General features: G+C 43.5%; 1 long non-coding RNA gene across 5 annotated transcripts in view; it reads right to left on the bottom strand.

The window, feature by feature from the left end:
- The window catches only part of LOC308068670, a 29,096-nt gene extending 6,000 nt beyond the window's left edge, over positions 1-23,096 (bottom strand). For 2 of the 5 annotated variants that reach the window (XR_013930058.1, XR_013930059.1), the window contains exons 1-2: positions 14,220-23,090; positions 13,837-13,910 (exon numbers count right to left, since the gene is read on the bottom strand). This is a non-coding gene — a long non-coding RNA (uncharacterized lncRNA). Of the gene's footprint in view, positions 1-2,326; positions 2,520-13,836; positions 13,911-14,219 lie in introns of all 5 variants that reach the window. The other 3 variants (XR_013930056.1, XR_013930057.1, XR_013930060.1) reach the window with 3 other exon arrangements.

Here is a 23,096-nt window from a genome sequence, read left to right as displayed (position 1 = left end):
GACGAGCGCCTCACCATCCCGGCGCTCCTGCCTGCTCCTTACGGGGCCAAGGTGGCTACTGTTTTCCAAGCTGATATCCTCCAGCTACCTGTGCAGGTCTTGAGGCTCAGCAAGGCTACGAAGACCCTTAACGCCGATTATTAGACACCCTTCAAGGGCTTGCCAACCTAGTTGAGAAACCACATCTCACGCGAGCTTGGCCCTAGCCGGATTATGTATGCTGGTTGCCACTTGAAACTTTCCTTGGCTTGCCTGTGCAAGGTGAAGCATGCCAACGCAGCCATGCCAGTGAAAGCTCAGGGAGAATACGTAATTATAAAGATGTCTTTCACAGCCACGGCTTATTTCAGTCCCCTCACTAAGATAAGATGCAATATTACAAGAGCTTTCAGGAGAAGGCAGCTCATACTGGGGCTGTTGCTGTTACTGTAGCTGTCTTAATTATAATCGTGCAGTTAAAGGGGTGTATGGGGGGGGGGGAATCCTGCACTGTCCTTTCAACTGAGAAGACAGGCATTTTTCATCACTCCTCTTAAAATCATTCCCCTCTGTTTTGAAGTATGGTTTGAGGCAAGCGCTCCAAATCTTCTATCAGACTTGGGTCTCTGATGATCCCCTTAGGCTCCCGTTCTGCTGTATTAATTGAAGCTTAGTGCAGTAGGAAATTTGGCCTCATAAATTTTAGAAATGCTGCATATTTATCTAGTACTACCATAACCTGAGATACATTTTAATTTTTGATGTCACTAATCGCTTCTTTCGTATGGAAAAACACGTTGCCATGGTGAAATCTTAAGATTTTTTTAGACAGGAAAACATCAAAGAAGAACATTAGGAAAGTGTAAAGATTTCCTTCCTTTATAATGCTTGCTGTGTGATACATCTTTGAACAAGTCACAAACATGTGTCCCTCCTTGTTGTAAAGCGCATAACAAAACGTGCGCACCTACCTCGCAGGGGCGTTCTGCGGCCTGGTGCTTGTAAAGCCCCTTTGAGGATGAAAAGCATTATATGAGTACTGAGCACTAATCTCGGGCATGCGGACAAGCCACGCACACTCAAAGGAAAAACCTTTCTAATAACATCCATCTGCATCTTGAATACAAGAAAGAAATTGTAAGACAGCCTGTCAATGATCAAGGCTTTTTCATGCAGCTCACCCTACTGTTTGGCAGCTGGCCAGCTCAGCGAGCCTACGGAGGAAAATGGCTCTGAAGGAAAAAATGTGCATGTTAAGCAGAGGACAGCCTTTGTGAAGGGTGAGAAAAAACAAGACAAATACCCTCGGCTGCCAAAGCACTCTCTGGTACATGGAGGAATGAAGTGAGACAAAAGGGAAGGAAGAAACTGCAGTGGGCAGGAGCCTTCTCTTCTCATTAAAGATAACTCTAGCCTGTATGCACGACAATGCTGAAATAAAATGCATTTCTACTTCAGGACCAGGCCTGCTTTACATTAAGGATGTTTCTCTGTAGAGAAGCTGGGAGAAGCCAGGGAAGGTTTTATTTGGAGCTGCAGCACCTAAACCAATCAAGAATGCGTGTCAACCTTCAAAACTGTATTAATGATACCACAAAGCCCTTCAAAAAAATTTGTGGGGCAATGCAGCACAATCTCAGCATGCTGAGGAGATCTAAGTGGCCCTTCTTCAGATGGAGTGATGCTAACCTTTTTATTCAACAGGACTTATCTCACTGTCAAAGGCACTTTAACTGGTGCTGCTGACATGCAGGGCTCTGGCTCCCTGAGTCCTCCCCTAGTAATACAAGCCCCCCATGCAGAACCATAAGCAAATTCTTTTGCCTGATATATATACGCACACACATATATATATCTCCAATGTCAGATCTAGCCCCCTTATTTCCTCTCACCAGTCATCTACAGATTCATTTCACTCAAGCTGTGCTCCAGCTGTACAGTGGTGCATTGCTGCAGCAAACATATGGAGTCTCAGCCAAGAGTTCTCCTTTGCTTCCTACAGGCTTCCAGGCTCTCTCTCCCCACAGTGCCTCATGCACTACCTCAAATGCAGCAAGGTTTAATTAAAGTAAAATACGCAGGAATTGAACTAATAACAAGAAAATCTCCATCTATCACCCTGCATTTAGAGAATTTCATCTGGAAAGCTTTCCAGTCCTCCATTAAAATGTTTACATGCAAGAGGTTTCTCCTCTAATAAATCATGATTTACATTTAGATATTACTTTTGTTCTGATAGCTTGTCTTTATTGAAAAGTCATGACTCACGTGTAGCCTTTCATTCAAATTTCTGCCAAACAGAAAGAGTCCAGAATTAAATATTTAAGCGGCTTTTAATTCACATTACCTTGGCACAGATTAATTTAGCACAACTCATCGACTTCTAACACAATCAATAATTAATGTGGCTGCAGGTCATCTACTTCAGAGTTCTGATACTCTTCCTAATGTCTTCCTGCAGTTTGCTTCACGAGCCCAGGGAGAACAGGCCAGCTCTACCACAGTTCACTGGACCGTAATTCACAGAGAAGCTCAGTCCACTGAAATAAAATATAAAATAAAATAAAATAAAATCCCAACCAACCAAAAAAAACCCCAAAAAAACCAAACAAAAACCACACCAAAAGCCCACACCAAAGCAAAAGACTTTGAATATGCTCTCAGAAGTGTTCAGGATCCAGTAGATGAGCCCTGATGCACTTTCCCGCTGTGGTATATCGTGTTACTAATCCCAGAATTTGATTTCCTGACCTCCCCCACTCCACCCAGGGATGGCAGAAGAGCATGTGTCCATGCCTCAGCTGTCCCAGCCCAGCCTGGCATCCTAAGCCAAAATCTGCAGCTGAAACCGAGATGCCACAGTGTGGACTGAAGAAACACCATTCACCAGGCACCCCATCAGTCACTGCAGGGCTGGCAACCTGCAGCAGGGGGACTGGCAACTGGGAAGAGTGGCATTAGAGATCTGCAGCATGCAAAGATTAGTACCGGCGTTCATTTGGCTGTTAATTTTGAATCCATTTCACAGTGTCACTACCTTAACTTGAGCATGAGAAAAGTCATTCTGATGTCAACAAAGCCAATAAATACTCCAATAAAATAGTAGCTTTCCTGAGACCTCCAGGTTTTTTTTAACCAAATTCAGACCTGCCATAAGTACCGACAAATACATTCATTCGCATAGCAAAAAAAACCCAAAACCCCAAACAAAACCACATTACATAGTAACAGACAAAGCACAACCCTCAGAGTCAAACCTGGGGAAGCCCAGAAATTGCATATTAAGGGTAAAGTCTTTAGCATGGCCTGCCATCTTCAGACCATCTGCAATGACCCTCTTATCAAATCAACAGCATCATTAACACTGCTACCAGTAAATCCCAGTAAACAAAACATCAGGTGTTTTTTTCCCCAGCCTTCCAGCAAAAACCTTGGCAGCAAGTTCATACACTCCTGTATTCACAGACTGCTGCACCCAGATACCACAGTTGTTCCTTGAGAAACTCTGTTTTAAAATAAAACAAACTACCAAGTCTAAGCAGGCAGAAAAAGCGGAACGTGCCACAGCTGCAGTATTGCCTGGTATCTCCCTCCGCCTCAGGAACAGACCCCTCCAGCAAGGCAGCTCGTTTGCGAGGGCTGAGGAAGCCCTGATGGCCACCATGTGGCTGCTCACAACTGGAAGTGCCTTTTGAATGACATTACATGTCTTGTTGCTGCTGAAAATTTGGAAGTCATATGATTTAACCCATAATCCAATGACACAGCAGTCACGTTTTCCCATCTTTTATCTCTCTGTGACTTACTAGGCTTTTTCGGTACAAAATATAACCATACCAATGAGAAGGCTGGTCTTCTGCTTCCATCATTAGACGTGTACTATCAGTTGTGGAAGAAGTTTGCATAGCATAAAGACAGACAAGAAAAATAAAGGTTATCCCCCTTCCTGTATGAAAATCAATACCTATATAAGCACACGTAACAAGCGTAGCACCGCTTGTGTAAGTACGTCACATCTTCAACTACACTGGTATTTTAAATGGCTACACTTTTCCACGAAGGTGAGGACTTGAGGACGAAGCCAGCCTCTGCCCCTGTTTGCTCATGCTGCCTCCCAGCCGCACAGCGCTGCAGATGGCCATTGCATCTGACCATTGCAGATGACAGCAGGCGGCTGTCCCCAGGCCTTGGAGATGCCCAGCAGGGGCTGGGTGTGCTCACACCCTGGCGTGACAGAGCACAAAACAATCCAGCTGAAAAGCTTGGGGGAGCGGCTGTTGGGAAAGTAAAGGAAGGAGGAGTGAGCATGGGAGAGCAGACTGGGAACAGGAGGAGAGATGGGCACAAGTCATGATGGGAGGAGCAGCTGAAGGGTAAAGAGGAGGAGCTGGGAGCAAAATGTTGTTGAACAAGTAACCCTTGGTGATTCAGAGCCAATGTCCACCAGCTCAGTTCTTACTCAGAAGATCAGCATTTGCCAGCAAGCATGCACAGACAAGCACTGCCAATCACACACTCAGATACTGCCCTTTAGGGATGGTTGGGAAAAAGAAAACTATTAAAGCGACGATAAAAAAAGGTTCAGTGCACAAATCAGGGCTGCCACGTATGTTTAACTAGAGTGTTAATGAACACTGCGCTATCCTTGATTATTCATTGATTAGAAGTCTGTTTCAGATGTGCTTGGAAATATACTGCTCTTGCTGTGCATTTTTAATACCGTCTGTATTGCTGAAGCGCTGAGGATTTATATTGCACCATACCGGTCCCTTTGGATTCACACACAGAAATGGCTTGTGCCCTAAGGTGTTTGCAAGCGAAAGAAAAAGCAGGAGACAACAGATGGAACCAGCAGCTGGAGGATCGGCAGAAATCAAGGCAGCTCTGATAGGCACGCCAGCCAGACTTTGGTCTGGGGCTCTCTTACTCTGTACCTTTCACCAGCATAAAAAAAATAAAAATAAAAATAATTTCAAAAAATCACAACAAAATTACTGGGTGAACCAAAGAAAAAGTTAGCTCTAGAGAAAGGCCTGCATGTCGTCACTTAGACCACTTCCATGGAGTGGAGGACACTGAAGAGCTGCCCAGGAGCCACCTTTTTGGCTAAAGACCCCTTGAAGCAGCAAATGGCAGCTGACACCCCAACAGTCAGGGTCTCTGCACCTCCAGTTCCCTACAGGCACATCACCCTACTTGCCAGGGGGCAGCCTCCAGATTACTGCACCCCTGGACACCAGCGTGGGCCTCTCCGAGCACCCCGGGGGGCTGCCCCCCCGCCGGAGCGGGGACCGGGGCAGCCCAGCACCAGGGACACTCTCCAGGCCAAGGGGACGGTGTGTCACAACGCGTCAGTCCTCAGCACCCATGGTGGGGAAAGGCCACCACTGCGGCGGCAGGCACAGGAGCCCAGGGTCAGCAGGGGCTGGGCCCTTCCCAGGCAAGGAGAGCCCCCACCATGCTCTCCCCCCACCACGGAGCCCCGGGACACCCTTGGGTGGGTGATGGTGCCAGAGGCTTGGAGCCCCTCGCACAGCTGTGGGGATGGTGCCTCAGCGTGGAGCAGGGCTGCAGGCTCCATGGGGATGAGGAAGGGCATTACTGCCTACCTGCCCTGCCCCCGCTTGGCCAGCGAACCCTTGCCTAGCACGGCCGGGAGCTGAAGTACAAGCAGCACAGATAAGAAAGATTAAGTAGCAGCAAAAAAAAAGGTATGTTAAATAATACCATCAGGTTTGTTTCTTTGGACACTTTGATGCCTAAATAAAAAGTCCCCCCTACTTTTGTTGTTTACGTTTTTCATATCAAGTATCTGAGTATTTTTCAAGCACAAGGGATTATTTATTGTGTGGTAAGTGCACAGGGACAGCAACACAAACCTGATATTTTTCAATTTGGAAGCTCTTGTGCCCTGCTCAGCAGTTCTCATTCATTACTTAAGAGGTTGTCCCCCACCTGCATGTTGAAGAAAAAGCCCTGGTGGCGTTCAAGGAGAGAACAGGCTCCTGGTCCAGGGGCTGAGTGAAGAAGCCTCCTGCTGCCACCGGCAAGGCCATCTCCTGCTGAACAGCAGTTACAGAGATGCTATCCTGCCACAGCTCCATTTGAATTTCAAATGCACCAGTATAAAAGAGCCGAATCCAGAATAAACCTGATGGACTAAAAATATGTAACTTTATTAAATGAATCTGCATCTGTCTGGAGGCCTGCTTGTAAATTATAGTGATGGTCTGTATATAGATTCATACTAATGACATTTTTAATAGTACAGATTTAAAGACTGATACATTTCAGTGCACTCGTATCTTCTAATAATTGAAGGAGAGGTATACTTCGATATTCTATTTCTTCCTTAAATGCCAGGGTACTAGAAACAATATCTGGATGGTATAAATTGTGTTACAATACGGTATATGTATTCCAGTAGCACCGAATATACGAGTATGTGCTCTTCAAGTCATACCCTAATAGCAGAAACTACTACTATGTATAAGCCACAGGAACATAAAAACCGCAGTTTGAGGTCAGGTTAAGAATCCCTATCATCTAATATCCTTGCCAGAATTGCTCTTAAATCTCATTCACGGTTTCTGCCCTGCAACTTCTTTGCGGCAAAAGGTGACTCAATTTAGCTATGAACTGCATGAAAAAGTGTTTCCTTTGATGTTTTAAATCTATTTCTAGCAATTTAATTCTAGGGTTTTGCTTATGAAATGTTGCAACTGCTCCTTATTCATCTTCTTCAGAATGGTCATTATTTAACAGCTCTCTCCTATGGCCTCTTCAGTCATTCAAGAGAGAGAGGGGGAGAACACAAAATTTATATAGACTTCCTGAAAAAATGAAGTTAAATACATTGTCTTTAATTCCAGATTACTGCTAGTATTTGGCTGTTAAGATTAACAGAATGGCACAGGTTGATAAGCACATCCACATCAACCTCTTTCAGTACCTTTTCCCATTTTAGCAGATCATTTTATGAGATTGGCAAGAACGTGGAACCAGAACAGCACTCAATATTCAAGATATGGCTGCAGCACAGACATATTCACTGGCGTAGTATCTGGAGGTCACGTTGAGTTGCCTGTTCCGCTATGAGCCATCACAATAGCATCCCCACTCCTTGTCAGAAGGAGCACACAGTGGTAAAACTGCATGGTGTAAGTTGTATAAATAGCACCCAGTGACAAAACCAGCCTGTCAGTTTACCTACTCAACTCTTCTGCAGCGTTGTTAATACTATTAAAAAAATAGAGCGATTTTTTGAAAAAATGCCAAGTTGGATAAACCCATTTCAATCCAACTACTGTGCTGCGTGCTGTCCAAGGAGCTTTTCTACCCTGCTTTTTATCTAATATCACGGTAAGATTGTTGTTACTCTCAGTAGACGGTGGATTACGCTCTCTTAGGAGCGTAGGTTTTCTGGCAAAAGCACTTTTCCTGAGAAACTAATCTTGGAAAGTGCTTTGGACTCTTCTCGCTGACTGTCCTTAATCCAGTAGCATTGCAAAGATATTGTGTGACACAGGCATTGCTCCTGTGAATGATTTCTGCCAAGCAATTCTGAGACAAGAGGAATAACCAAGGTTATTTTTAAAGCACCAGAAGTAACTTAATCACAGCAACATAATCACTAATCGAGAATGCACAGCTTGCTATTAGTGACACTGATATCTTGTAAAGAGGAAAGTATAATTCACCTGCTTATTTATAGACTTTGTTGCATGTAATGGAGCAAGTGTGTTGTTGCAGGTGTCCATGTTAGCAGATTGGTTCACAATTAGCATATTATTCATACTCATTCTATGACTCTTAAAATAAAGAGCCAAGCATCTATGTTTCAAGTTCTTAATATTCCAGATAGGGCTAAGATTACTGTTCCATTTCTAGTGGTTTATAGATTGGAAGATTAATTATTTTTAAAAAATACCTTAAAAAAATCCTTAAAAATAAAATGAGATCTGTTTATTCATAGTATCTGTAAGCTTCTTGGTTCTGGTGTCAAGAAAATATATAACTTTCTCGTCACAATCCAATTTTTTAAAAAATAGTGCACTCACATACCTCCACAGCTGTGTCCTAGAATTTCTGCTGATCTCCTGAACCAGCTGGCAACCTTAAGGTCAAAAGGGGTTTGACCTTCTCATATAGACTCAGAAACCATCTTCTCAAGGAAGCAAAGATGATAAAGTGAATGATAAACCTGACCAAGCAAGACTTCTTCACTATATCATTTCAGTTATTCTCATAGAGGTTCTGGATTAACTGCTTGAATGACTATATAGCAGGTGACAGGAGGGTAAAGCTTGCTTTTATTCCTTCTAGTGTCTTCCAGCCTCAGGGTCTTAATCAAATTTAAAAGAAAAAGCTAAGCAAATAAAAGCAGAGTTAAATACTACTTGGGAGTATGCACAGGTGATACATTTTATTTTGATATTATTTTGAAGATATCTAACTGCAGTATCAAAATGACACTTCATGTGTCTAAGGGCCTCACTGCCTCTGCCTTCATAACATATATGTAAAGAAGGAAAGTGCTGAAGAAGAGCCATGACCATACAAGAGTCTGAATTTCCACACTCTACGCAAGTGCCACAACTGATGGGCTGTTTGTAATTTCAGAGCCTCCGAGGGGGTTAGACTGAAAGTCTCAGCCCGTCCCTCTGCACCAGCCTTCATCTGCTCATTGCTGGAGCCCCCGGTCCGCACGCAGATGCTCCAGGGACCCAAAGGCACTGACATCCCTGTGTCGGGTGAGAGCACTGCTCCGGGCGCAGCCCTCCTGGCCCATGCCGGGAGCAGTTTTGACCTTCAGCCACTTGTTCCCATCTCACACCGTTTGTTTTAGCACCACCATCTCTCCCCAGGCCACCCCCCGAGGCCACATGGAAAATAAGATCAGTGAACTGATCTGTGTTAAAAATAACCAGGAAAAACCACAAACATTTTACCGTGCAGTCAAGAAGCAGCTGCTTCAGTGCCATGGGCAGCCCCGGGCAGGTCCACAGAGGGACTGAAGCTGGTGGCACTGCCAAGAGCTGACACCTGACGTCCCACCCAGCGCTGGTGGTCCGTGTTAGAGAGTCATCAGGGTGGTTCTTAGAGGGTGGGTTCCTACACCAAGCAGGTGAACGTTGTGATTGCCATTTGCATGGGTGTACCCAGAAGGTTGAGATATCTGAGGTACCTTTTCCCTAAAGGCAGAAAAAGGCAAAATCCAGTAGTGAGATGCAGGAACTCTTGAAGCCTACTTGTCCCTGATGAGTACTTACCTCTGTGTACCAACTGCCGCTTGGTGCTTTTCAAGGGGAGATACATTAATGGAAGAAAAATGGAAAGCAGTTTATGATGTTGAAAATCAGCCTCCACTTTTTAAAGAAAATAATGGAAGAAAAATAAGCTGGAGAGACATATTTGCATTTGAAGTAATGTTTGAAATTATCGTCTGTAACAGAGCTTAAGCTTTTCCTTTTTTCTCCATTTCTCATTCACAAATTAATATTTAGCACTCGGTCTGGCTTGACTTATCAGTTTTAAAACAGAATAGAAACCCTTCTTATCACCGATTTCGAATCCCTGGCCCTGGGGCTCTGTTTTCTGAGCAGCTCACTCCTGCAAACCACTGAGTACCTTCAGCTTGTGTGGAAATTAATAGGTTCTGTTGTAAACATACGTCCTGGGTCTGCTTATGCTTTTCATTAAGTCCTCATGAAATAGCTATTCCTAGATAACACCAGCTGTGGCCATTTCATACTGGAAAGTGATTGGGACTTTCCAGTTTAACTGGAACCAGGAACTCTAGAAAAAGAAAGCCCACACATGGAATTAATTTGAAAAAAAAGTTAATCAGAGCAATACCAAGCACAGCTCATGGTATTTGCTATATGTTTGTAGGGGTTTAAGCCAGGTTAAAGGTGTTCATCACAGGGTGACAAGGCCAATTTTGGCCTTGATTCTCTGAAACCTTACACAAAATATGCTTAACCATAGCCACCACGAGTAGTAATCCTAACTACCAGCTTCAGCTGGTCACATTCTGTCGTCTGGAAGTTAGTCTGGCCAGTAGGATGAACTATTTCTGTTGTTGTTGAGGGAGTGGGAGGACACTAATTCCCTAAAGGGTGTTGTAAATTCAAGCAGTGGTTCTGTATTTAGCAATGATTTGGTTCTGTTCTTTTAAATATGCCCTACTAGCATATGTGCTTGCTGGGGAATAAGACTGCTAGGATTTATATGGTTATTTATTTACATTAGTATAAATAATATGTAACGCCCTAGCTTGTAATTAATATTTCAGCAATAACAGTGAAACAAAAAGGAAAACCATTCTCAGCGTTATTCAAATAATTGTCATTTCTACCATCATCTCATCCCATGTTCTTCATTCTGGGAATATGCCCACAGCTTTCTCCAAAAACCCGATGAAATAAATAGGGCTTTCGTGCCTAGAGAATCAGTGCATCTGGACCCAGCCAGGGAGCATACTGCAGAGATCTCAAGTCTCCACAGAGTGTTTGCTGCCAGCAGCGCCTCTCTTTATCTGACCAAGAATAGCTGCTCAAACGCCTTTGCTAAGCCAAACTGTTGAGAGGCAGTCCCTCGGGAATCAAGCCAGGGTTTTTCCCAGTGACAGATATATTCCATCTTCATTCTTATTAATGGAACATTTATAATTGATTTTCTTTGTTTACCCTTTCCCTTATTCTACAGGGAAGAAGGAAAGTCTAAACTTTGTTTCTGTATGGCAAACATGAAGGCGTTCCTTACAGAATGTTAATCACACAGTGGGAAGCACTGAGAGACCGCTTCGCTTCCTATTAAATTACAATTCAATTCCTACCGATTATTCATATACATTGTTTCTTCTGAAGTCCAGACAGAACAATAACACATAATTAGTGGAGATTCTTCTCTGTAAAGGGGAATGCACAGTTACATGAGAGTTCAGACTATGGAATTGAAAAATAATAAACCCCATGGAAAAATCAGGACATAGTTCCAAGCTATATTTTCTGTGTCAGCAAAGTTGATTTAAGAGGTTCCCGCTTTTTATTTTTGCACCTATGGCACAGTCCATTGCCTTTGCACTTGTGCTGATGCAACTGTTTTGTGGCTGTGCTGTAAACTGGATTAGTGAAACAATCTTAGGAAAATTTCCCCATCACCTTTAATTAACAGTGAAAAATGTTATAAATTAGCAGGACCCCATCATGCAGATGCCTTGGAACCACACTGTGCATCAGCTATTAGCTCAGAGAAGCAGGCTCGGTTAGTACCTGCTCCTCAGAGCTCAGCTGCTGATTCCAGGATGCTGGAAATGCAGATATGGTGTTAAAGGAAGCACTGCATGGACTACCCACACTAAAAATTTTTCCCCATGCTGAACAGGACTGAATCCAGTTTTAAAAGGTGCCCTTCCCTGTTAATGCAACATGGTCAAAACAAAATCATCAGACTTTACTGAGAGGCTAACCTGACTTTGAGCTGGAGTGATCTCTGTTTCAATTGTCTCTGCACATAGTGATTTATTTTCAGTTAATACGGATCCTGAGAAGACATTGACTTGGAAATTAATCCTTTTCCTAGGAATAGGAGTCAAGCATTATCTACACTTGAAAATTCAGTTGGATTAATATTTAATTATAGAAACTATTCTGGAATAACTCCCCAAGTAGTTCACAAAAAGAGTTCCTTTCTGTTCTGTTTTGCTTCACCCATTTTCAAGAGCTGCTCCATGTGAAAACTCACCCTCCTGTTTTGTGTTTCTGTTTTTATTTTCTGGTAACTATGATAGTTTGGAGATGATTTCTCCCTGCCCCCCCCCCCCCCCCCTTCCCCCTCAGTCTGGATCAATACAGCTCTACTAGCTAAAGCAATAGCATAAATATCAGTAGACCAGCAGGGAATTAATTTAAATCTATACCAGCAATGAAGTCGTCTGGCATCATCAGCTGCTGCTCCAGTAGGAGACTTTGTCAGCATGCTTCTAATGGTTTGTCCTTTTAACTAAAAACATGGCTTGTGGCTTTTCCAGAGGCCTGAACCCACACTATCATCTCTGTGTGACAAAGCTTTAGGGCTGAGCCTGGTGCAGAAGGAACTCTGGCTGATGCTCAAAGAAAGACCTGTCTTCCACTGTAATGATGAAATATTTTGCAAGCTTTACATTTTTTTCATAAACACAGACAACAGGTCCTCAGCTGAAAACCTGTGTGAGGTTTGACTGGCTAAATGATATTCGATGGCTGAATCATTATAAAGTCCCAGTTACAAAGGTGAGGATGGAAACGGTTAACAAGCCTATCCCTCTCAGGCAATCGTGATCTTAACAACTTAGTCATACTAAATTTGGGGTGTCTTTTTTGAAGCTATTATCCAAGTGCTTTGTAATAACCATTAAGGCAGAATCTGCCATCATATGCTGCCAAACTCTAACAACCTTCAGGTTTGGCGATAAAAATATCAATACTAATTTCAAACTGTAAATTGATTGCTACAGAGACTTTGGTGATTTATGAGCTCCCACAAGACACTTGCCCTGTCTGCACAGAGGAGAGACACTGCTTGCAATCATGAGCCCTCAGGTTTCTAGCTCTCTGTGTTGCTAAAGCAGTTTTCTAAAGACTTGATTTACTTATTTATATTTAATCCATACAGACTGTAAGAGCACAGGGCTCCTTGCAAAGAGCACCGCTGCCTGTATTTTACTGGCTGTGACACGGTGGTGTGGTGGTCACTGGGCAGCCTCAGCAGGAGTGGAACAGTGAGGGCAGCTCTGTGCCTTTCCACCCTCCGGCATCCTGCACTGCAGCCAAAGGGAGCTCAGGTGCTCAGGCTGGTGGGAGCTGTGAGGCTTTCCAGCCAGATGTCCCACCTGAAGGCTCAGTGGACCTTGGGACATCAGGAGTATGGCTCCGCTTCATTGTTCTGGTGCAGTGCCTTCTGGAGGCACACCTGGTCAGCTGGAACTGCATCTCATTCCATAAATTCAGACCCTTTTGTAAATCTGCACTAAAATTCCATGTAGATGCATCTCTGATTGACCTGAAAAGTCTCTTAAACTCACTGGGCGTTGTTATTTGAAGTAACTTTCCTTCAATGATATTTTAACTTGACATTGAAATCAATTAAAATGAATTAAAGCCACTTTAATTCCGGATTAGAAAACCTACATTGACTTAATTTAGTAAACCAAAGCCACTTTAAATATTATCTTCGGCTAACACATATTCATTTCCTGAACACGTATATATAAATAAAACTGAAAGCACCACTTTAACAGGTAAGCACTCCATCAAAAATAACAGAAAGTTGCCTTTTACCAGAAGAAGGAGACTAATTTTGTTTCGTGTCATGCCACTTCTTCAATAGCCAGATTTTTGGAGCAGGAAAAAGGAATGTTTCTGTGAAAAAACCCATACGTGACCCCCACTCCAGGAGACACGCTCTAACAAAAGGTATAACAAGTACAATGTTCTTGCAAAGTGGAACAGCTATATAAAATTGTTGCATTGTAAGAAAGATAAAAGAAAATAAAGCACACTGAAATAGGTTAGTAGCAAAAAATTTAAATGAGTTTTTCTGTCTTTTCCGTCTATAAGGCCAGATGCTGTGCATGATTTCAGAACAATGAAGCCTGAACATACCCCCTACGTAGGAGCGACATCTCCAGCAACAGAGGGTGCCAGCAGTGCTAACTGCCTGTGGTTATGTACTGTCCTCCATACGTATCGCCTCACAGGCCTCACCACCCTGGTGGGACTGGATGGGGTGTGAGGGAGCTCAGCCATTCCACCAGGGAACATCTCCAGAGGGGAGAGCAGAGTAAGGTGAGGAATACTTCATATATGAAATTACCTGAGTTGCAGAAAGCTACGCTCTGCTTTGCAGTTTCATGCTGAATTATCATTAGGGCTGAGATTAATCATGACCTAAAGAAGGAACAAGAGAGAACAGAGCTGTTAGATTAAAATCTATGCTAGGCAAAACATCAGCCCAGGCTTACAGAAGCTTCAAGAAAGTTTTTGTAACAGTTTGCCTGAAGTCCGGCTTCCGGGTGGATGAAGCTGCCTGAAAAATAACCTGACTAAAGCATCCTACTTAATATAACACAACAGCTGCTTTTAGGGGCTGAGTGGCTGTGGGGTGATCCTCCCACATGACTAGAGCTGGCAGAGATGCGGGAGGAGCTGTGTGAGGGAGTAAGGTCTAACCCGACATAAGCCATCAAGTGGTCTCACCTGGCCGATTCCCAAATGCTGCAGAGAGACCCAAACCATAGGGCTGGCAACCCCTGCGTGCCCAGAATCCCACCGGCTGCGTGTGCTCGCAGATGTTGTTCGGTCTCATGCAGGGCGTGGGGTGCAGAAGTAGCAAAAAGCTTCAGACACCTGAATTTGTTCCTCTTTCCACTTGTTCTAGGTCCTCATTTCGACCCTCTTGTTCACACATCTAGTTACAGTTGAATTTGTATTTGCATTAGGTTATAAGAAAAAGATCTACAGCTTGATTCCTGAAACAATTCGTATTTATATATGTAGATGTGGTATACATCACCTTTTTTATCATACACACCCATGCAAGTTCACATGTGATGATATGGGTATATTTAACTTGCTATGTTTATTGCATAGTAGTTTTAGAAGCCCAAAATAGGCTAGGAATTCGATTTTTTTAGGGCTGTATGAAAAAATACTACTGTGTTTTTTTCCTAAAACAAGCGTTTTCAATAGTTAAGGTGCTCTTACATTGTGCTGCAGTGTGTCTACACTGAATGCCGTGTATCCCTCCAAATAAACCCTTCCTAAAAACACCAAAAAGAGAGAAAGTATGTAAGCTATTCATGGTTTTTATCTGTTATACACCATGTTGGAAATAGACACAACTCATTAAGTGAACACAGTGAGGGGAAGGGAAATCAGTGCCTCCTGGGAGCAAATGAGCCTGCTTTGTGGGAAGGAAGATTCCCAAGGACAGAGACAGCTAGAAAAAGCAAGCAGAAATGAGAAATCTTGGGAACTGGAAAGCTGTGGCATAACTGGGATTAGAAAATTGCTGGGAATAGCAAATGCACAGCTCCTGAAGTGAAGGAAAGAAAAATAATTGTGGGGAGCCAAAGGACAGTGTGTAGCATTTAACGTGACCCAGGAAGCTGGTGAAAGGTTATTTGAGCAGGAGAGAACCTGCAAGAGAGGACCAGGGTCAGGTGTGGGTACAGACCTTTCAGAGCCTGGTTTCAGTTCCAGTTTTCTGCAGTTATAAAATTTGCCTTGACTTAGTATTTATCTGCTCATGTGAAACCAGCTTTTGAGCTTAAGGGGTCTTCTGTGCTTCTTGAGGCCCTTTGAAGAAAAGTTGTAGGGGCAACCTTGGATCTGTAGCTGACTGGGAGCTCCCTCAAGTAGAAAAAAACAGGTTCTCATCCCTGAACAGCTGCCCTTTTTGGTCCCCATGGGGATCTGGTGTTCTCTTCCCAGACACAAAACAGATTATCCACCCCTCCCCAGGGGAAGAAGAGCAAGACAGGGGGATAGACTCCTCTTTGACCCTCCCACCTGGGCACGGAGGAGGAGAAGGACCTCTCCCTGTTTGCTTTCCCCTACTCACAGCTATTCACAAGCAAAGGAGTATCTTCAGTACCACAGTATGAAAGTAGCTGCAGGTGGAAGTGTAGTAAGGGGATGGAGCTACTTGTCTGAGCTAACTAGCCATTGGCAATAAGAAGCCTAACTGTAACAGATCTATCTGAAAGGAATATATCTGGGACAAAACTGACAAATCTTTAGTTTCTAGGGGCTGATCCTTTGTGAATTAATGTGATACAGGGAGATAAAAGTCGGCAGCATTCAGACACTCTGCAAGCCTCCTTTGATCCCTGAGGACACCCTTTTTGCGTTCCTGCTGTGCACCACCTTTCCAGGTCAAACTGAATCTTCGTTGATCATTTCTCTGCAAAGTCTGAACAGGCATATGGTCCTGGAAAGAACTATTGTATTGACTAACATCTCCTGCCATTACTTACAAAATATTTCCTGCTGAAACAAATCTGGTGTGAGCCTGAACTTGCGAAAACATGAATAAGGGTGTGTGTATATATTACACAGATGCATAACCTCCATGTATATGTGTATGTGTGTTGTACCAATACACTAGGTTTGCAATACTGCTTTTCTGAATTCAATGATGTGTACCTGAATCCTCTCTCATCTTAACAAAAAAGTGTTCACGTGCCGTACCAAGGGATGCTTTGGTACATTTGTGCAGAGCTGTGTGTTCTCAGGAAGCAGTAGTTGTTTAGGAAAGACTTGTCCAATGTGAGTAGGTACATCCCAGAGGTGCTGCTGTGCACCCACACAGGGTCTGTGTTTTAGTAACAGACAAGGGGGATGTTAAGTCTCTCTCAATTACAGAAGCAGCTGCTGTGTAACATGCGCTATCACAGCCTGACGCATTCGACAGCTCTGGCCATGAGACAGGCCAGCAAAAGCCGAGCTGCGCGCAGGTGACCAGAGGTCCTCCTGCCTCACCCCCTGGTCTGCTGTGTGGCAAAGGGCGGTTAGATTTAGCATAATACAACAGGGGTTTTATCCATTATCAGCTATGTGTTCATAAATGAACTCTGCGATATAAAATGAACTCTCAGTATGCAATGGGGTTTCTTTTTATAGCATATAGATTTTATGGTCTACTTTGTGCTTCTAAATGGGCTCTTTCTAGTACTCAAATGGATCTGAACCATTTTCTTCATGTAAAATCAATAGCGGACATGGATTCCAAGTCTTTCTTTAAATATCCAAGCATCAACAAATAATTTCACCACTCTCATTTCTGATCTGCAGATCTTGCTCTCAACAGAGATTGAAATAAAAACAGTTTAAGCTGCTTAGTGAAGATGAAATAAAAAGCTTTTAGAACAATTTATTAAAGAAATAAAGCTTTTAGCTCGTTGTTCATCATATGATCTTTAACTAATTTTAAGCTAAAATATAGTGCTTATATTTTCTCTCCTTTACACCGTAGATACACTGTTGAGATATTCTAACCAAGTGTGTTTAAGACACCAGAATTGTTAGAATAATGCTTTCAAATATATTGTAGAGTGGTAATTCTTAACTCGTAGTGCTTCTGCCAGTGTTAACACCTCCAAATTTCTGAAACATGCTGAATGAGGGCCTTAATGCTGTCACCATAGAGATGACACTTTGCAACCCTTATTTATGTCTCCTTGATTGCACCAAACACATGCACTCTTTATAGACAAACGGTTTTGATTTCTTGAGGATGATTTCTCTAGATTATGTTTTAAATAACGTCGCTGTAGAGACATAAATATTATTTTGTAGCATGGTGATTTTTTCACGATAAAGAATACTGTAAACCTTCAGATAGAGGAAAGACAACAATCAGTTTGAATAAATGCAAAGGAAATTCCTTAGATAAAATGACAGACAGACAGAACAGACACTCTCTTTGTCTCCATGGAAAAGGATGAAAGAACCTGTTTTTTGTATTTGGCCAATGAACTGGAAAACACAGGAGAGAAGGTATTCTGGGTAAACCAAAACAAAGATATTTTTCTAGGATTAGAAAACCAAAACCACTTCTTTTTTTCTTCAAAATAGAAAAAAAAAAAAAAAAAGACATTTTAAAACTGTTTTTACAATATATTGCTTTTTTTCCCAGTAGAAAGTTTTGCAAAACTGAGCTCAAATTCATAAATATCGTTAGCTGCTTTCAGTAAATAATTACAAAAATAACCGCCCAGCCCTGTTTCATAATAGCTAAATAGCTAGAGAGTGGAAAATCAACACAGTGCAGAAAGGCTATGCACTTGCACCTCCAAAGCCAGCTGCCTTTCGTGCTGTGCAATCCTGCCACAAGGAGCCCTTGCCCCCACTCTCTACTGAGCAATCACTGCAGGGAAGCAATTGCTCCAGTCGGTGAAGTGCCATGCACGTTCATAGGCCAGCGTAAGTGCTTACTTACTAAGAGCAAGGAAAAAGAGGTATGATAACAAAAGTCATACTTTATTTTAATACAAGAAAGGAGACTTCAACACAAAGTTCATGTCTCTGGACTGAGCGTATTTAAGCCTGACCAGGTCGCTCAGTGTGGGACAGCTCTGCCGGTCAGCAACATGTGTGCAGTTCAGTTGCAGATCAACCCCACACTAGACCCAAGTTACTGATCAAAACAGTTATTTTACCTCTTTTTTCTTTTATCTTGTTTATTCTTTCTTAATTGTCCTTGTTTCCACGACAGCTAGGGCCATAAAAACAAAACCACTTAAAATACCAATTTGATTAAGCTTTTATCAAATTAAAACAATCTAAATGCTTCTGCAGTGATAAGCCCTCTCCTAACACAGAAAGCACCGCACTGTGACCCATGGTCCAAACCCATCCCAGAGGACAACTCCAGCTGCCCTGCAACCCTTAATGGCCACGGCGGGGGGAGAGATGCTGAAGGCAGATCATCTACTCTTCCCAAATATCACCTGTATTGGGAGCAAAGACCTGCTGGTTCAGCTAACAAGCCCTCAGCATCAACACTGCTACGTGCCGATCACCATGATGTCTGGGCTGCATATGCTTAATAGCCACTGATTTCAGAAGCTGATAATCTAATTACTCTCTCATGTCGGCTTTGACCTCACGCTTGGCCCAAATCCCTTGGTCCTTGATGTTGCTTGCATTTTCTAGAAATAGCCAGGCTGCCTGCCCAGACAAGGAAAAGCAAGCACGGGGTAGGTGGTGTCAGGGACTTGTGCTTTTGACCCTGAAGGCAATATAGATTCAACTGATTTGAGACACTCGAGCCTGAACACAGGGAGCTGGTACAGAGAGGGTAGGCATGCTCAGTGGAGCTCTGTTTCTCAAACTGTAGTAGGCAAAAATGACCTGGGAGCTTAAACCTTCCCAAAGCAGGAATCATCTCTCTGGTGCAAACAGTACTAGTGGAGTCAAATCCAATTAAAGTTTTTGAAAGTAATTTGCTGCTGCTCCTTTTACCTCAGTTTGTACAACAAATTGCTCACGTCTGCCAGAGGAAGCCACAGAAAACCTTTGGTTTATCTCCTCTGACATCTCTGAGAAGCAGAGCTGCTACCTGCTCCCTTTTCTCTCAACATGCCTCATCAGGGCAGGAGGGAAATGCCAAAAAATGTAACTCCTCGTGACTGCTGCGATGGATGTCCCCACACGGGCTGCCCTGCTCCCCAGAGGATGCCAGCCAAGGCAGCTCAGGGAGCTGCTGTGGGGGGAGCGACCAGCACCCTGCCCTGGCCCAGCCTGCGGTGCCTGGGGCAGGGAGGAGGGTCCATGTCCCCTCGGTGCTGGGGGCTGCTGTGACAGCCACCGCGGAGCTGGCAAGTCCCTCTCCATCTGAGCAAAGGGGATAAATCTGCGCACCTGAATCCAGGGACCAGCATCTACCCAGCTGCCTCCTCGTCATGTCTCTAACTGGGCTACAGCCCACACGAGGGAAATCCCATCTTCCCTCGGAGCAGTTCCCCAGTGCTCAGACTAACCAGTACCACAGCTGCAGCACTGGTTCACACGTAAAATGGGATCCCTTCTCAGCCTTTGGCTGGAAAAGGGGACGCTTACTTTTTCAAGTGCGTGTCTACATTCCTCAGCAGTTGAAGGAGGCCACCAGACTGACACAACTGTTTTAGCACAGTCCTAAGGAACACAAAGTGAAAGAAGAACAGGGTGGGAAGGATGAAGGAAGGGACAATGTGACTGAGGAGAAAAACTGGGGGACTTGAACCAGCTGGGTGCCATTGTCTGCCTACTGGCCTACGTACAGCTTGGGCCACCCGCGAGCTACAGCTTCAAGACTACTTGAATTCCATGGATTAAGGAAAAAGAAATTGCCTAAGAAATTGTCACTGCTTAATCTATGCCTGACATTTTTGCTGTTCGATTGCGCAGAACCTGAACAATTACACCCAGCAAATGAGATGAAGAAGTGAAGAAGTCAGGGAGGACAATTCAGCCACCCTGTTTTGTTGAGCTTCAGAGTAGCTCGGAGTCAGCTATTTGTACCAATCCTTTTCCCAACATACAGTCCAAGTCCTGCCTGCAGGTAAGCATGACAGGAATTCAAAGAAAGATTATTCACATTGTAGGTGTTGCTGATAAACACATACACTGTGTTGTCGCTTCTCTCCCCAAGACAAATGTAATACACATGGTTATCTCATTTAACAAGTTAAGTTTAAAAAACAGCTTATTACTGAACAATGGACCTTGACTTATTTACAGCGATATTTGATATCCTGGCTGCATTTGTGTCCCGTGATCTCAGAGGTACAGTCTGTCGTGGATTTCGGGTTTTAACACTTTTCTATATTCCATTTGTGACTTTTAGATACATTTTAAACAACCCCTTACCTTTCCAACAACTCTTCCTCTGCTTAAAAAATCTGCAGGAAGGCATTTATCTAAGGGACACTTTGTTACTTCTCTAGATAATTCTTCTCAAAATTTTAAAGGACTCAAACCACTGCCAAGCCCACTGTCTCTGCAGGCCCTGCTCAATGTGGAAGCAAGTAGCAATTCTTATTTCTCATATTCTCTAGTTTTGTCATCATATCTCCACCTAAATCTTCTGGGTGGAAATGGACCTAGCCTTCCTTCCCAGCACCATCTGAGAGTGGCACATATGCCTTAAGGTTAACGTTGTACCACATTTTTTTTCTGTTTCTCTTTGACAGAGAGGACCCATTTGACAGGCTGCTGAAGATAAAGCAACACACCAATACCAAAGTTCATTAATTTTTTAAAATTTGCTCTAATCAGTGCCCTATGAGGACAGCCTCTGAGGATTCCTGGAACAGGTAATTTATTGCCATACTTGACTCTGAAGCTCAACAGATCTAACGAAAGCCTGCTCACCACTGGCACCCACTGCTGCAGAAAACCATTGAGAATAGAGCATTTAGCCCATATTTTGTCATAAATCAACAGAACTATTCCAGAGCTAAACTACAATACATTTCAAGCAACTAGAAGAGCTCTCTGGGGAATATTTAATCCCCTTTGCAGAAAGCCCTGTTTCACAGAATCCCATTTCATTTTCAGTGAGAATCAATTTTTCCAGTTACTTTGATTAATGCATCTGGAAAAAAATCTCAGGTTTATAAAGCAATAATCATCTTCAGCTAGGAACGTGTTACAGGAAATTGGAGAGTGATAGTAGAAAAAGAGTTTATGAGACCGGCAGAGTTCTTCCAGAAAAACCACGCATGTGAAAAGAACTTACACCATGTCAGCAATATACGAGACTTGAAGAGGTTCACCACGACCAGGAGCTGTGACTGCTGGGGCGTTCATAATGGAGACCTTGGTAAAACTCGGGGCACTGAACAGGACTAAAGGGGCATTTATACCGAAAGGCTGCCCAAGGAGTTTTGTTGTACTTCCTCTCCTGCCCCCAAGAACAACCACTGGGAAATGCAGTATATCAATACATGCAAGGCAATGACCTCCACTGGGAAATGGGAAATGCCTAAATTCCCTAGAACTCGCCTGAGAAGCAGCAGGTGATGACCGAAATGCATTTGCAGTCATAGCGGGTCTCCAGACATGCCCACCTGCTCCCGGGGCTGTGGAGACATGTCCCATCCCTGCTCAGCAGATGCACCCACGTCTCTGCATTGCCTCAGACGCGCTGCAGGAGGCTAAGACCTTGCAGGCAGGCACACAGACAGGGCTCGACTCAGCCTTTCCTCCCTTCCCTTGGCCCTCAGCTCCGTACACTCTGAACCGGAGCTGCTGCCCTCAGGACACTGCTTTCCTGCGCAGTGCCCCATCGTGCAAGGAGCTCTCATAGCATATTAAGTGGTTTCTCTGTTTTCCCCTTGCCTGTTTGTACAGCCTGGAGCAGCAGCGGTGCTGCTGCAGCTGCCAGGGGCTCAACTGGGTGTAGATGGATCCACAAAAAGCCTGAGCAGCCCCTGCAAGCTGAACTCCACATTGCTGGTAGTAGCAGCAGTACCGGGAACAGATGGGCCAGCTGGTCTTCAAAAGCTGTAATCGCTCTCTAAACTATGGTACGAGTATGCTTCCCAGTGTGCCGGGAGTAGGAAGTCATTATCAACTTACTGCTTATTTTGGTTATTACAGTAGTGTGTTGTTGAGACTCTTGTAGCCTGGTGACAAGCTACAACATAAAAATAGCTTCCACAAAATCTGTGATCCCGTGGTGTCTTCAGTCCATTGCTGGAAGGCAGCCAGCACCGTCAGGCAGCATTGTAGCTTTGTCATTTCTGTAAAACATTCATAAAACATGCACCTTATTAAGCACTTGGAAAATAATCCTAGTTTAAACTGATTGTTGAACAAAGAAGCAGCAATTTGTTGTTGGGGAACGTTTTATTTGCTTTTCGGATAGGAAAACAAAGTCACCCAAGTTGGTACTAAATAAATTAAATGCATTCAATTACCTAATGGAGTGTCTCACAAAAGGTTGCACTATTAGAAAATTAAATTAGTTCTTCCTAATATGCTGAGATTCCTTAAGTCATTAACTTTTTTTTTCTTTTTCTTTTTCTTTTTTTTTTTTTTTTTTTTCTCCCAGAAACTGTCTGAAATATTCAGGGGATTAGTTTTCGCCACAGGTTTTTTCCTTTCCCTGCTATACCTTCCAGTTCTGATTCTCTTCAATCTTAAAAGCAGTGCTAGTTTGTGAAAAGCATGTCTAAGCTAAATAACTTTGGTGTGATTCATGAGTACAAGGAACATATTTCAGATTTTTCTAATGGAACATGGTGTTCTCAGAGTCCAGTTTCACAATCTATTATATGATTTAGTACCACTGGTTACAAAAAGACTCATCTCAAGCTTGTTCACTGGTGGCTTCTTATGCCTTTTTACAGTAAAACAACTGAAAATAAAAGTATTTTGAACGTGTGGTCCTGCCCTTGCTATGTTAGTCTGGATGAGCTCCATCCAACTTACATTAGGTCAATTAGCAGCAGCGTGGCATTTGCCGAGGACAGCTACAGAGTGACCAGAACGTACCGCTTTGGTGCACTAGCACAGCGGTGTGCTCTACGTGGTGTGGTGCAGAGGCTTCCCATTCCCTTCACGCCATCCTGGTTGGCACGCTGT

This window comes from Falco punctatus, assembly GCF_963210335.1.
Source record: "Falco punctatus genome assembly, chromosome: 1".
Lineage (NCBI taxonomy): Eukaryota > Metazoa > Chordata > Aves > Falconiformes > Falconidae > Falco > Falco punctatus.
The sequence above is the reverse complement of the archived record's forward strand: the minus strand, read 5'-3'. Positions and strand labels throughout refer to the sequence as shown.